The sequence below is a fragment of the Quercus robur genome, chromosome 4 (genome assembly GCF_932294415.1).
Source record: "Quercus robur chromosome 4, dhQueRobu3.1, whole genome shotgun sequence".
NCBI lineage: Eukaryota > Viridiplantae > Streptophyta > Magnoliopsida > Fagales > Fagaceae > Quercus > Quercus robur.
The window spans coordinates 56,260,928-56,276,953 of NC_065537.1; the positions used below are offsets into that span (position 1 = coordinate 56,260,928).

The 16,026-nt window shown below is 43.8% G+C and overlaps 1 protein-coding gene and 2 long non-coding RNA genes across 7 annotated transcripts in view; 2 read left to right on the forward strand and 1 right to left on the reverse strand.

Annotated features, from left to right (window-relative positions):
- LOC126723043 (uncharacterized) overlaps positions 1 to 16,026 on the reverse strand; it is a 120,309-nt gene that overhangs the window by 72,276 nt on the left and 32,007 nt on the right. The window lies entirely within an intron of this gene.
- LOC126723040 (disease resistance protein RPV1-like) overlaps positions 1 to 16,026 on the forward strand; it is a 137,144-nt gene that overhangs the window by 72,163 nt on the left and 48,955 nt on the right. The window lies entirely within an intron of this gene.
- LOC126723046 (uncharacterized) lies at positions 4,814 to 7,275 on the forward strand. Its single transcript, XR_007654129.1, has 4 exons — positions 4,814 to 4,936; positions 6,148 to 6,223; positions 6,347 to 6,460; positions 6,973 to 7,275. It is a non-coding gene; the product is annotated as an uncharacterized LOC126723046 (long non-coding RNA).

Genomic DNA, 16,026 nt, shown 5'->3' on the forward strand with positions numbered 1-16,026 from the left:
GCAAAAAGAATAAAAAGTGGGAAGAGATATAGACACAAGTCTATGCAAGTTTCAAGATCAACATAACCATTCACTAATCATTCATGACAAGTTTGAAGATCTATTTACAACAATCACATAGATTTCAAGATTTTTCCCAAAGTGATATGAGTGCATGAAAACAAGTAATGTTCGAAAATGCACAAAGCCATTAGCACAAAGGTACACGGCAAAACGAGTTTTAAGACAAAAACTCAACAAAGTCAATCAAGCCCTTTTGATTTTCAAATGTTTATGTAATTTTTTGGATTTTTGACTTAAGAAACAAAAAGAATGATAAAACACAATTAAGAGAAATTCACAAACAAACAACCAAAATCAAAAACAACAAGCATACCAAACAAACATAGTCACAAAGCATAGGAAGTATTAATGCATGGACATGTTGTAATGCTTATGCATGAGTACCCCTTTTCACCCACACGACACTTGCGTTTGGGGTGATTTCCTTAGAAGAGGATTGGGTACGGGAGTTAGGGCTTTCAAACCTTCGTGAGAAGCTTTCCAAGCAGTTGGTGAATGCACCAATCATCTTCATCACGTTCATCATTCCGGGATCTCCATGTTGCTCTCTAGGTTGATCACTTGCCCAAGTTCTCCTATCAACTCTTGGTCCTCCTGACCTTTGAGGAGTAGCACTGTTCATTGCCCTCAGCTTTTGGCAATTTGGTCGAGTGTGCCCTTGAAGTCCGCAATAATGGCACACATACATTCCTCTAGGACCTCTTTGTGGTCGTGGACGTGACTTGGCACGAGACTCGGACCTGCCCATAGACTGATTTCGATGATTCAGCATCCGTTGTTCTACCACATTCTTCTTTTTCTCCACCTCAAGGTTCACACTCGTAGAGTCAGCTACAACTGGATCTTTGGACTTCACAAACTTCACTTCTTTGGTGACATTTCCAGTTGAGCTACTTCCTCCGGTATATCCCAGTCCGGATTTGTCTGAGAAGCTCTTTTGAGATGATATAACATCATCAAGCTTCTTGGTGGTAACCCTCTCTATTTTTGCATTTGTTTGAACAACCTCATTCTCAAGGAATCTCACTTTAGTGTAGGCTTCGGACAGCTCACCATTAAGAGTTTCAATCTCGCATTTTGCCTCCCTATACCGGATTAGGAGACTTTTGTAGTCCTCCTCAGCCTTCTTCATCTTTCTCACAGCAGCCTTGGCTACCCTTGTGTATTCACCAGATTTCTCCAAAAGTGAGTTGTAATTTTCTTGAAGAGTTGCAGTGCATTCTTCTTCTTCAGCTTCCGATTCTTCAACAATTCCTAGTGAGTCATCCTCACTATGTTCTCCAAGGTCTTGAACAAGCAAATTTAATTCATCCGAAGACTCAACATGAGCAATAGTCATGAAAGCTGAGTAGTTTCCTTCTCCATCACAGCTCTCTTCAGATTCTGAGTCGGACGAGTCTGAATCACTCAAGGTCGTGGCATACACCTTGCCTTTTGATTTCAAATAGTTAGGACATTCCCTCTTGAAGTGTCCATGCCCGTTGCATTCAAAACAAGTAACACCTTGTGTGGATTGGGATTCTTTTCCATCTTTCCTTTGGAAATCCCTCTTCTCCCTTCCAGAATTTTGGAATTTTCTCTTATCATCAAATTTTCCATTGTTTTTGAATTTCAAAAACTTCTTGAAATTTTTAACAAGATAGGCTACATCCTTGTCCACCATATCTTCTCCCGAAGAGCCTTGATCTTCAACCTTTTCATTAACAGTCTTTAGAGCAATGGATTTACCCTTCCGTTGATTTGGCAGCGACATTTCATAGGTTTGTAGAGAACCAACCAGCTCTTGAACCTTGATGTCGTCAAGATCCTTGCTCTCTTCAATGGCTGTTACTTTGGCACGGAAGCTTTCCGGCAATGATCGAAGGATCTTCCTTACAATCTTGGAATCCTCCATCTTCTCCCCCAAGTTAAACTTGCTGACAACTACTTCATTTAACTTCCCATAGAATGAGTCGAAAGACTCATCCTCACTCATCTTGAGCTCCTCAAACCGAGTGGTCAGCATTTGTAACTTGGTATCTTTCACCTTCTTCGTGCCTTCATAAGTTGTTTCCAGAATCTCCCATGCATCTTTGGCAATAATAATGTGAGAAATCCTGTGAAATTCATCTGGAGACACACCACAGAAAATAGCATTTAGTGCTTTACTGTTAGCATTAGATGCAGTAAGTGCTGCCTTATCCCATGTGGATTTGGCTGCTTCAGGTTTGGTCCAACCTATCTCAACAGCATCCCACACGGATTCATCAATAGAGCATAAAAAGGCTCTCATACGAACCTTCCAAAATGCATAGTTACTTCCATCAAAATATGGAGGTGCATTAAGGGATTGAGACCTATCCATCTCAAAAAGAAAGGGAGTCAAGGATCACACAATGGTAATAAAACCAAACAGATGTGTACCCGCTCTGATACCAATTGAAAGTTCAAAAACGTGTACAAAAACACTTTTGAACGTTTAGACCCCCAAAAACCAATTTAATCAACACACGCAATATGTTAAACAATAGTGTGCGGAAACTTAACATATGCTATAACATGGTATTGATTAAACAACTATCTAAGCCACAACAAAATAAACCACAGCAGATAATGTAAAGGCAAAGATAGAGAGGAAGGAAGATGCAAACACAGCGATAACACCAGATATGTTATCGAAGAGGAAACCGAAGACCTCGGCGAAAAACCTCTCCGCCGCCCTCCAAGCGGTAATCAATCCACTAGAAAATACAGTTGGGATACAAGGACAGCAATAGACCCTCCAAGCCTAATCTACCCAATGCACCTAAGCCCTCCAAGCTTCTTGCTCCAACGAGGTTGCGCCGAACCTTTTTCTTTTCTAGCTTTCCGGATTCCGCTACTTCACCGTAGCATCAACCAATAAAGATTGGCTCCTTCCTAACTGCTTCCCAGAACTCCAAACGACTGTCTCACAGAGATGATAATGGTGAGAACCAGGTTTGGTATAAAGGCCTCTCAAGGATTTGACAATGGAGAGGAAGAGAGTGAGGGATTTTGATGAGACTCTAAGGTAGAGATTGTGGGTAAAACAATCTGGTTTTTCTTTAGGGTTTCTCTCTCAAAATTCTCTCTGGAAGCTCTCTTTCAATCGTGGGTTAAAAGGGTATTTATACTGAAGAGGAGTGGAATGCGAAACGTCAGGATTTTCCAAAACAGGGGTGGCTCGCGGCTTGACCTCGCGGCTTGACTAAGTCGCGAGTTCCAGTCGCGAGTTAACCGTATGGCCAGTTGTCCTGTTTTGTCCTGTAGTGCTCCAGCTAGCATGACTGTTCATCTTCCAGCATGCTTGGCACGTGTGCAGATTCTGGCGGGTTGAAGCCGCGAGTCCAGTCGCGAGTCCCAGCCGCGACTCTCTGTTTTCTTGCACACTCTTGAGCAATCTTCACACTATCTCACTCACTACCCTTACAACAATCCCACCTAAATACAGGGTTACTAAATGCTGAATTACAAGCAAATTTGGCACGGAATAAAGCCAATTAGATGGTTGAATAAATTCAACCTTACAAAAAGAGTTGCACTCCTTAAGTAATCCCAACTATTGGTTGCCTAATGCAAGACATATTACTAACCTGAATAGAAAGCTCCACTCCATTCTAGCATAGACCTTCTCCATATCCAAAATGAAGCTACCAATACAAAAGGCACACTACTCCATCACAAATAACCAAGGTAGTCATCATACAAATTCACATATTTGCAACAAAATTATTACCCCACATGCATGTTGGTTCTCAATTGTCCTTACATTACGGCTTTTTTTAACTATTTGAGACTCTACTAGCAATTATGTTCTGTGATGGCTTTTTTTTTAATGGTTTTGTTGGTGTATATCTTCTTTTCAAATTCCAAATAGCATGTTCAATACCACTTGTTTGAGGAGGGAAGTTATTTTATAATATATTTTCCATATATTTGATTAATCTAAAATTTGACATCATTGTATCCTTGACTTTAGCCTCAATCATGAATATTTGCCTATCTAATTAGTCAACAATGAGGCCTACAATTACACTACATATTCTACCCAAAAAAAAAAAAAAAAAAACACACACACACACAATATACATCAAAGCACTTACGACCACACCTATGCTCATACTCAATTTCATAACTTGCTTGAATGCCACTTTGTGGTTGGATTTCAGTAGTTACACATAAGATTCACACATAAACTTAATAAAAAATAACAAAAAATTTGGGTGCACCAATCACAAGGTGACATTTAACTATATTGTGAATTTGGGTATGGTACTAAACTTTCTCCACTAAAGTGCACATGTCCGTTTGGATTGAGCTTATTTTTGCTGAAACTGAAAACTGAAACTGAAAACACTGTAGCAAAATAATTTTTAAATGTGTGAATAGTGCTGTGGGACCCATTTTTAATGAAAAAGTTGATAAAAAGTGGAGTTTGTGGGATCCGTAAACAGTGCATAAGTGCACTGTTCATAGCTGACCGAGTCAAAAGTTGCGGCTGGGGAGAAAAAAAAAAAAAAAAAAAAAAAAGAAGGAAACGCATGAAGAAAACGCAGACGGGCTATCCAAACCCAGCCTTATTCCCATCTCTCTGTTTCTCTTCATTATTACTGTTCTTAATTTAACAGGGTCAACTTTCTCATCATTAGTGTTCTTGAGGCCCAAAAGAGCTGGTGAATTTAAAAACATCAATAAGCCCAAGCCCAACCCCAACCAAACATATTAGTGCTTTACTCTTTTTACGCCTAGAACAGAAACCTCTCGCTTCTGCCAAAAAATGTCCCAAACAATGGAACCTCGTCGACAAGTACAACCTTGGATCCTCCGACAAAGGAAGAACCATCTACCACAAGACATCGTACTCAACATTCAGGTGCGTTTGCAAACCCTGGGACTCCTCAATCACTAGTCCTAATTTCATCTCCACCCACCTTAATAACACCAACAACGACGATGATCATGCTTATCTCATACAAACTTGTATTCATTATAACTCTTCTAGGATACCAAAAGTCTGTAAGCTTCTTTGTTGTGACCACACGTTTGATTAGCTTTTTGAGTATTCAGTTCCCTCTGCTTTTGATTTAGACATGTCCCAAATTGTCAGTTCGTGCAATGGTTTAGTGTGTCTTGTTCGATATATAAATCGTTCCACTACTTCTGATTCTATGTTTTTGTGCGACCCCAGTATTAGAAAATTTAAGCCAAGATTTTTGGAGTTGCAATTGTGATCATGGATTGTCAACACCTTCACTATTTTGGAGTAGCAATTGTTTCCCCTCATGTTTTGGTGGCTAAATCACATGTTCATTGCCAATGGTAATGAGAATGAATCAGTGTGTTTAGCTGCTAATACATTGTGTTTCTATTAGTATTGGTGTTGTCATTTTGTGAAAATATTTAGCAGATTATTAAGTGTAAATATGGAAAGTTTTTTTTGAACCTCAAAGTTTATGGTAATGTGGATAGTGTTTCTAAAATTTTGTTTTTAGAAGATTTGAAGACACGCTGCTGTAAGGTTGTCACATGGCTTGGCCCCTTTCATTTTTTTGGCATTGATGTGATTTGACCTACTTTGGTTCATAAGATAAATTTGTTTATTGATTGCATCACTATAATAACATTTCAGTTTTTTGTTAATATAAAAAAATAGTAATTCTGAACTAAAGTTATCTTTTGATTGGATGTCATACAAGTCTTTTCCTTTTTTTCTTTTTTTAACTCTCTGGAGTTGAATTCCATTTTGAAAGTTGACAGACGTTTTAATTCTCAAATTGCCATTGTAAATAAAAGTTTATGGTAATGTGGATAGTGTATCTAAAATCATGAATTTTATTAATGACATCTATTGTCCCTAGTGTAAAAGTTGGGAGGAGCAATGAACCATCTCCTTGATTGATTGTTCAAGGTACACCTGTGACACTCCAACAATTTATTTTTCCTCAAACTCAATCATTCCGTCAAGAATGAGTACGGAATACCCATAATTTTCATCAAAAACAGATATACATTAGTAGCTTCTGGTCTATTTGGAGCCTTGGATTAAAGTTTACTATCTTTTCCCCTGATTGGAATGGGTCATAGGTGCAATGAGCGCATACAACTTGCTCGGCCAGCATGGCTAGATCATCCAATGGTGCCACAATTGAGTTATCTGAGGGTGAGCTGCCTACTTTACACACTGAATTTCTATCCTTAGTTTTAGTGTCAACACTTAAAATTATTGGTGCTTCAGATTCTTCTGTTAAAGGTTGCAGCTGACTTTTGACTTTTGTCATACCAGTATCTTGAATCCCAGCTTCAGATATATCTCCAGATCCTTGAGTCTCTAAGCCTTGTTGATTCCGAGTTTGAAGAATCGATCCAGATGCTCTAATGGAGTGTTCAAGTTAGATAGGTAAAGAGCTTGAAGTCCTGTTTCTCCATACAAGGAACTATGGCCATGAAATTGCTTTAGCTTTTCCAAGTACATTTTACCTATCACACGACTATTAAAAACAATCTGAGTCACACTGGACATTGAAAGAAGTTCTGTTATGGTTTGAAGGGCTCAAATGACCTTTTAGATCCTTCACAAGTTCTCATATACTTGCCCCCTCATCTTTCACTTGAAACCATGCCCCCAAGTTGCAAATCATCTACAGGTTCAACTGCCAGAAGACCCTACCACCTCATTATGTTGCTCTGTTTCCTTTCTATTGTCATCAGTAATAGTTTCACAGTTTATATTTTCTGGATGGGTTTGTTTTTCAAATTCCTCAAGTTTTTTAGTCCAAAAAACTCCTTGTTTCAATTCAGAATTGGGCATTTACACTTTCTACTATGTGGTTCTAACTTTGCTGAGTCTCTACAACTCGCCATGTCTTTACAAATTCCTTTATGTTTCTTTTTATTATTATGCTACTCTAGGATTTCCAGGGTGTTGCAGTCAACCATACGAAATTCACAGCACACCATACCAAGAGGTGGCCAGAATTAAGTAATAGGAACTTGTGCCAATACAGATAATTGTACCTGCCCAGAAACTGAAGCTGAAGGCAGCGGCATTATAGCAGCCCCTCCTCCAACTGGTGTAGTTGATGTAGTTGTAGTTGTTGCAGGACCATGTGGTGGGGTGTGCCTGCCACCATCTCCTCCTCTATATGAAGATTTCCAGATCTAGGATTTGAGGATCGAATGGACTGTGTAATATTGAATTTGTTAAATGTTTTATGATCAGATAGGAAAACAAACTGGAACAATAATCTGATTAAAAAAAAAATAGCAAATTAATCATCAAGATAGAAAGAAAACAAAAGTATAGTATGTGTAGCTTGTATATATAAATGGAGTGACAACAAAATATCACAACTCAAAATGAGATATCTGATAAACAACAAGACATAAAATCTTAACAAGTGACTGAGACACCAGAAGAATAAAGAATCTGCTAAAGCAAACCGAAAATGTGAAACCTCCATGAAAACTACATATTTTACAATTAAACTCAAGGGAAGCTTGTAGTAGCAACCTAGAGAAGGCCCTGACCTAGAAAACTGAGAATTGGTTCAACCAGGTAATGACATATGGCATAGCTCTAAAACATAATTTAAAAAAAAAAAATCAAATTTTCACAATTATGAAAAACTTGCAAGCATTCAAAAGAGGCAGCCATGAAACTGTTAGAGCATTCACATTAACCTCTTCAAATTTTTAGCTAAACTAACTCAAAAAACACTACTGTTTTAAGTTTAATAGCCTTTTTTATTATTATGTATATATTTATAAAGATTCGTCAGCCTCAATATTCTATCACTATTATAATTAAATATTATTTCCTCTCATTCACATTTTCAATTCCAAATTTTCACAACCACAACACACAACTCAGCAAAGCCCATAAACGCACAACCCAACACAACCAAATGCTGATCTCATAAGGCTTCTCACCAATGAAGGAACTAATAGTAAATAGTTTGATATGAATGCTCTTAAGGCAGCATCTTTAAGGTCACTACCATTAGAATTTAGTATTACAATGAAAATTACAGAAACATATACATGCAAATATGAAAAAAAAAAAAAAAAAAAAAAAAAAAAAAAAAAAAGGACACACCAAGATTTCCTTCCTCCAAAAGACCTTAAGCTCTAAACTCCATGAAGTCTCTCCAGCAACAACTCAAAAATCAATAAATAAATAAATCCAAATTATTCTTTTCACCCTTGCTAATTTAAAATTTCTAAAAAAAAAATAATGGTATAGAAAGAAGAAGACACTTCAATTTGTTGTGAGCCCAATTTTCTTTTATGTATGTAAAACTTGTTCATAGGCTACGGAGGTGAGACATTGTGAGGACAGAGGAGAAAATGACACCACTATCATACTTCCATAACATAAACGTGACATCAATCATAAATTTTCTATGATATTTCTGTGGGGGGTAAAATCTGTCAGCTGATGTTGGGCCGTAGTTTATGTACCAAGCCCAGCCACGATAAGAAGGAAAGGCATGGGCGTAGGATACCCCATCCCAACCATGATGGGCCGGGCCTACTTAGGGGCGTCCGAGGAGGAGTACCTCCTCGGACTCGCCAAGTTAGTGTCCAATTCGCACTCCATACCTGGCGAAAGGTCACCCAATACGAAGGAATAGTGCGTGACGTTCAGGAAGGGGGGCAACCACAACTGCCGCATTAAATGCCAAGGAACTACTTTTCCAGCCGCATTAATGTGGAAGGGACAGGAACGCAGAATCATCTTGGCCAGTGCAACTCACAGAAAAGAGGAAGGATGACCTATGGGACAGGCACTCAAGTGGAGGGTCAGATGGTTGACAAGTGTAGGGTCATGGTCTTAGGAAGGATGCTATATAAGAGAAGGGGATCCCCATGGAAAGGGGATCGCAAGCAGAAAGAAGAAAAAGATAGAAAAAGAGAAAGGAGGTAGAAGTAGAAGAAACAGCCCCAGGGACCGTTCCTCCAAAAGTTTGAAGGAATATCTTTACGTCCAACTGGTTGCATGGCTTGGTCATAACTACGTTTCCTCTGTCAAAGACCTAGTTCTGTAACCTACTCTCTACAAATTCATTGTTGAGGGACTTTTGGGCCAGAACCACCCGCCTGTTGGGCCTGAGCCCCAAAACCGCCCCCTACAATTGGCGCCATCTGTGGGGAGAACTCGTGTCTCGACAAGTGAAACAGTAAGGGATGGAAGGATCAGGTCCGCGCCAAACTGGACGTGCAGAATCTCAACGACAGGACAACTTTGTAAACCTTGAACGGGCAAAGGACCAAGATAATCAACGAGAGGGCAGTGTGAACACCTCTCACACGAGTAGAAGTCGCTCGAAAGGGAAAGATCACGCATCCCACCAGCACAACGAGCGGAGGGCTCTACAGCAAGAGATTAAGGATTTAAAAAAGAGGCTGCGTCAAGCCCAGCAAAAACATCCTTCGCCCATTTCAGATACTAGCAGCGGTGAGGATGATGAATACCGATGTAGGACAAGAACCCCTCCGAGCGAGACGTTCTCCTATGAGGAAGAGCGGCCTCACAAACGCGGTCGCAAAAGCCCACCTTACCAAGGCTTGGTCAATGACGCCATGAGCAAGGCCCTGGATCGAATCTCCCAGTCGCCATTTACCCGAAGGATAGAGCGGGCGGTGCTCCCTCGGCGGTTTAATCAGCCAACGTTTACCCTGTACAATGGACGAACTGACCCAGTGGAGCACGTGAGCCAGTTCAACCAAAGGATGGCCGTCCACTCCAGGGACGAGGCGTTAATGTGTAAGGTGTTTCCATCTAGCCTGGGGCCCCTGGCCATGAGATGGTTTGATGCCCTCCCACCAAACTCCATAGACTCCTTTAAACAGTTGACGCAAGCTTTTGGCTCCCGCTTCATCACCAGCACTAGAGCCCCTCGGCCCCTTGATTCCCTTTTATCCCTGTCCATGCGAGAAGGAGAAACGCTGAAGGCCTACTCGGACAGATATTGGGAGATGCACAACGAGGTAGAAGGAAATCACGATGACGTCGCCATCAGTGCCTTTAAAAGGGGCTTGCCGACAGAGCATGGCTTGAGAAAGTCTCTTATTGGGAAACCAGCCACCAGCGTGCGGCAACTTATGGACAGGATAGACAAGTATAAGAGGGTCGAAGAGGACCAGCAAACCGGGAAGGGAAAGTCGAAGTTTGTCCCTCAGGAGAGAAGGGACTTCAGGTCGGACCGCTTCGGTAGCAGTAATAAGCCGAGAAGAGATTATACGGAACAATCGGGATCTACAGGGGCTCAGGTAGTCCACGCTGTGTTCCGAGAGCCATTACACGAAATCATGGAGAAAATAAAACACGAACCCTTTTTTCAATGGCCGAATAGGATGGCAGGCGACTCCTCAAAACGCAATCAGAATCTATATTGTGCATATCACCAAGAGCCTGGTCACGTCACTGACGAGTGCAGGAACCTGAAAAACTATTTGGATCGACTTGTCCGAGAAGGAAAGTTAAGGCATCTGTTGCAACGACCTGAGCAATCAAATGTCGATACCAGGCAAAGCGCCTTGAGGCCACCAATAGGCACGATAAACGTCATTCTTGCCGCACCTGGGAGAACCGGTTCCGGCCCGTTCAGAGTGATGTCAGTGGGTAAGTCCCCGACAGAGCCAGGTGAAAGGGAATCCAGGAGTGCTAGAGGGAGGGCCCTGCCGTTAATTGGGTTCACGGAGGAAGACAAGGAGGGAACTATTCAACCCCACGAGGATGCCCTAGTCGTGACGCTCAGAATAGGAGGTTATGACGTAAAGAGGGTGTTAGTTGATCAGGGTAGCGCCGTGGAGGTGATGTACCCGGACTTGTATAAGGGGCTGAATTTGAAGCAGGAGGACCTGTCGCCATACGATTCCCCCCTGCTTAGTTTTTAGGGAAAAATCGTTATCCCGAAAGGCATGATTAGGCTGCCAGTGCAAACAGACATAGAAGTAGTGGAAGTGGACTTCATCGTGGTGGATGCATACTCACCCTACACAGCTATTGTGGCACGGCCGCGGCTTCATACACTAGGGGCTGTGTCGTCTACTCTGCACCAGAAAGTGAAATATCCATCAGAGGATCGAATCAAAGAGATACCGGGGGATCAAGGAATGGCCAGGCAGTGCATGGTATCGGCAATTGCTCGACAATTAAGCAACGGGCCCTCCACTTCAGCCGGGAATACCTTATAGCAATCAAGGACCCCGGTCCTAGCTACGGGTAATGAAGGACCGGCCATGGAGGTGAGCTGTGAAGAGATGGAGAAAGTGCTCGTCGGCTCAGACCCCGAGAGATTTTTCCAGATTGGCTCAGAACTACCAGCACAGGAGAAGTCGGCGTTAATTAATTTTCTGCGCCGAAATGAGGACGTATTCGCTTGGGATCCTTATGAAGCCCCTGGGGTTGACTCAGACCTAATACGCCATCACCTTAACGTTAATCCGGCTGTTACCCCAAAGAAGCAGCCTCCTCGGCGCCCGTCAAGGGAGCATGCAGACGCTGTGAGGGAAGAAGTGGCAAAATTGAAAAGAGCTGGGGCTATCAAGGAAGTGTTCTACCCCGAATGGTTGGCGAACACAGTTGTGGTGAAGAAGAAAAGCGGGAAATGGCGAGTCTGTGTGGACTTCACGGACTTAAACAAGGCCTGCCCGAAGGATCCTTTCCCAATGCCGCGGATAGACCGACTGGTTGACGCAACTGTCGGGCATCCCCGAATGAGTTTCTTGGACGCTTTCCAGGGCTACCATCAGATATCCTTGGCTACGGAAGACCAGGAAAAAACTGCCTTTATCACCCCAATTGGCAACTATCATTATAAGGTGATGCCTTTTGGCCTGAAGAATGCCGGGTCGACTTATCAAAGAATGATGACTAGGATGTTTGAGCAACAGATGGGAAAAACTGTCGAGGTGTATATAGACGATATGGTAGTAAAGAGTAAGTTGGTGACTGACCACATCAGGGACCTTGACGAGGTGTTTCACATTCTGAGAAGGTACAAGCTGCGACTGAATGCATCCAAGTGCTCATTTGGAGTGGGATCGGGGAAATTCCTTGGCTACATGGTAACCCACCGGGGGATCGAGGTTAACCCTGACCAAATAAGGGCCATTCATAGTATGCAACCTCCTCGGAATCCCAAAGATGTCCAGAAGCTTACCGGCATGGTAGCAGCCTTAAACCGTTTCATCTCCCGCTCAGCGGACAGATGCAGACCCTTTTTCCTCCTATTGCACAAGTGGAAGGGTTTCGAGTGGACTGAAGAGTGTGATTTAGCATTCCAACAGCTCAAGGAATACCTCGCCCGACCTCCGATCATGTCCAGTCCTGAGGCCGATGAGGTGCTGTATGCGTACATCGCAGTCGCCGATCATGCGGTGAGCCTAGTACTAATCCGAGAGGACAACGGCACGCAGCGGCCCGTGTATTACGTAAGCAAGTCGCTACAGGAGGCAGAAACCAGGTACCTCCCCCTCGAAAAGGCAATATTGGCTGTCGTGCAAGCTACAAAGAAGCTTCCCCACTATTTTCAGGCACATACAGTGGTTGTACTGACCCAACTTCCATTGAAATCAGTCCTCCGTAGCGCCGACTACACGGGAAGAATAGCCAAATGGGGAACCATCTTGAGCGCCTTCGACATTAGATACATGCCACGCACCGCCATAAAAGGTCAAGTCCTCGCCGATCTGGTAGCTGAATTTGCGGAGCCTACCTTGGAAGGGGTGGAAATGTCGGGATCACCGAGTGACGATAGGAGATTGGTCAGCACGATTTCTCTGCAAGAACACGATAAGTGGAGAGCATACATCGATGGTGCAGCAAACCAAAAGGGTTCCGGAGTGGGGCTAGTTCTAATCTCTCCCGAAGGTATAATCTTGGAAAAGTCGTTGAGACTGGGATTCACAGCAACGAATAACGAAGCCGAGTACGAGGCACTGCTGGAGGGGATGTCCATGATCCGGAGGTTGGGTGGGAAATGCGCGAGCATATTCTCGGATTCGAGACTCATAGTGGGGCAAGTAAGCGGGGAGTTGGAGGCGAAAGATGAAAGAATGAAGCGGTACCTTGCCCAAGCTAAACGCCTACAAGCGCACTTCGACAATCTCCATTTAACACATATACCCAGAAGCGGGAATACCCACGCCGATTCTCTGGCAACACTGGCCACATCCTCGGCTCAGCCCCTTCCACGGGTTATTTTGGTCGAAGACCTCTGCCGCCCCACGGAAAAGGACGCTAACGGTATTCGGGTACATAGCGTCGTTGAGGGACCAAGCTGGATGGACCCTCTTGTCCGATTCTTGAAGTATGATTCCTTACCGGAGGACAAAGTCGAGGCCGACAAAATCAGGAAGAGGGCTCCTCGATTCTGGTTGTCTGAGGACTCCAAGCTTTACAAACGTTCGTTCTCAGGGCCATACTTGCTGTGTGTGCACCCAGGGGCTACTGAACTCATTCTGGAGGAGTTGCATGAGGGGATTTGCGGAAGCCATACGGGGGGCCGGTCCCTCTCCCACAGGGCTATGACGCTGGGTTACTGGTGGCCGAGCATGCATAAGGAGGCTCTGGAATATGTGAAGAAGTGTGACCAATGCCAGAGGTTCGCTCCGAATATACATCAGCCGGGTGGGGTACTTAACCCATTGTCCAGCCCTTGGCCATTCGCACAATGGGGCCTAGACATATTAGGTCCGTTCCCCAAAGCTGCCGGGAACAAGAAGTTTCTTCTCGTCGGCACCGATTACTTCACGAAATGGGTCGAGGCTGAAGCGCTGGCAAACATTAGGGATGTTGATGTCAAGAAGTTTGTCTGGAAAAACATCGTCACCCGGTTCGGTACCCCACACACCCTAATCTCGGACAATGGCCTGCAATTTGATAGCAAGGCCTTTAGGAGATATTGCAGTGAACTGGGGATTGTCAACAGGTACTCTACCCCAGCCTATCCGCAGAGTAATGGGCAAGCGGAGGCAATCAACAAGACCATAGTGAATGGGCTGAAGAGGAGGTTGGACGACGCGAAAGGGAGGTGGGTTGAAGAGCTCGCCCATGTCTTGTGGACGTATCGCACCACGCCCCACCGATCCACGGGAGAAACCCCCTTTTCGTTGACCTACGGGGCCGAGGCCGTCATCCCATTAGAGATAAACTTTCCCTCCCAGAGGACTGCTACATTCGACCCCATTGTTAACAACGGACTTCTAGAAAAAAGCCTGGACCTCCTTGAAGAGAGAAGGGATTGCGCGATGGTGCATCTCGCTCAGTATCAACAAAAGCTCAAGCAGGGCTATGATGCCAAGGTGAAGTCGAGACCCTTGACGCCTGGGGACCTGGTGCTGAGGAAAGTCCTGGGCAACGCGAGGAATCCTGCATGGGGAAAGCTCGGACCAAACTGGGAGGGTCCATACCGTATCACCTCTGTGGCTGGCATTGGAGCGTACTATTTGGAAGACTTGGACGAACGTGTAGTGCCACGTCCGTGGAATGTAAATAACCTGAAAAGGTACTTTTATTAATGAAAAATACTTTACTTGATGTCGTTTTACTGTACAATTCTCAATAAGTGTTAAACAGAACCCAAGTCCTGCATGGCTCCTCGGACCACAGACTTGGGGGAAATTAACCACGCAACAATTCTCAATAAGTGTTAAACAGAACCCAAGTCCTGCATGGCTCCTCGGACCACAGACTTGGGGGAAATTAACCACGCAACAATTCTCAATAAGTGTTAAACAGAACCCAAGTCCTGCATGGCTCCTCGGACCACAGACTTGGGGGAAATTAACCACGCAACAATTCTCAGTAAGTGTTAAACAGAACCCAAGTCCTGCATGGCTCCTCGGACCACAGACTTGGGGGAAATTAACCACGCAACAATTCTCAATAAGTGTTAAACAGAACCCAAGTCTTGCATGGCTCCTCGGACCACAGATTTGGGGGAAATTAACCACGCAACAATTCTCAGTAAGTGTTAAACAGAACCCAAGTCCTGCATGGCTCCTCGGACCACAGACTTGGGGGAAATTAACCACGCAACAATTCTCAGTAAGTGTTAAACAGAACCCAAGTCCTGCATGGCTCCTCGGACCACAGACTTGGGGGAAATTAACCACGCAACAATTCTCAATAAGTGTTAAACAGAACCCAAGTCCTGCATGGCTCCTCGGACCACAGACTTGGGGGAAATTAACCACGCAACAATTCTCAGTAAGTGTTAAACAGAACCCAAGTCCTGCATGGCTCCTCGGACCACAGACTTGGGGGAAATTAACCACGCAACAATTCTCAATAAGTGTTAAACAGAACCCAAGTCCTGCATGGCTCCTCGGACCACAGACTTGGGGGAAATTAACCACGCAACAATTCTCAGTAAGTGTTAAACAGAACCCAAGTCCTGCATGGCTCCTCGAACCACAGACTTGGGGGAAATTAACCACACAATTCTTTCAGCAAGTGTTAACCATTTATGATTCTCGAAAAGCGTTAAAGGGAGCCCAAGTCCTGCGCGGATTCTTAGCCACAGACTTGAGAGAAATCAGCATTGTAATCGTTTTTGCCCAATTACAAAGTGTCGCAATTCTAACGTATTCATTCATTATTGCTTGACTTTCAGCAGTAAAAAGGCAAAACCAATATCCATTCATGATGAAAACAAAATAGAACAAAGCAGCGGTATATATAATGAAATAACTTTTGTCATATAATGATCAAAGTAGCTCAGTTCAGAAATATTAGCAAGGATCAAACAAAACGAAGTACAAAAGCGGAACAGACGAATTCCTATCCTACGTCCCTAAGGGCCCTGAGTTGGGGCAAGCTGATCATCCGCTGCTGGGTTCTCCGGGGCGATCTCCTGGGCCTGGGCAAGGATCTCGCTGATGCGAAGACTGTCCTCGGGTGACTGACCCTGCGTAGCTTGCTCCATGCCCCCAATCTCGGGAATGGAGGAATCT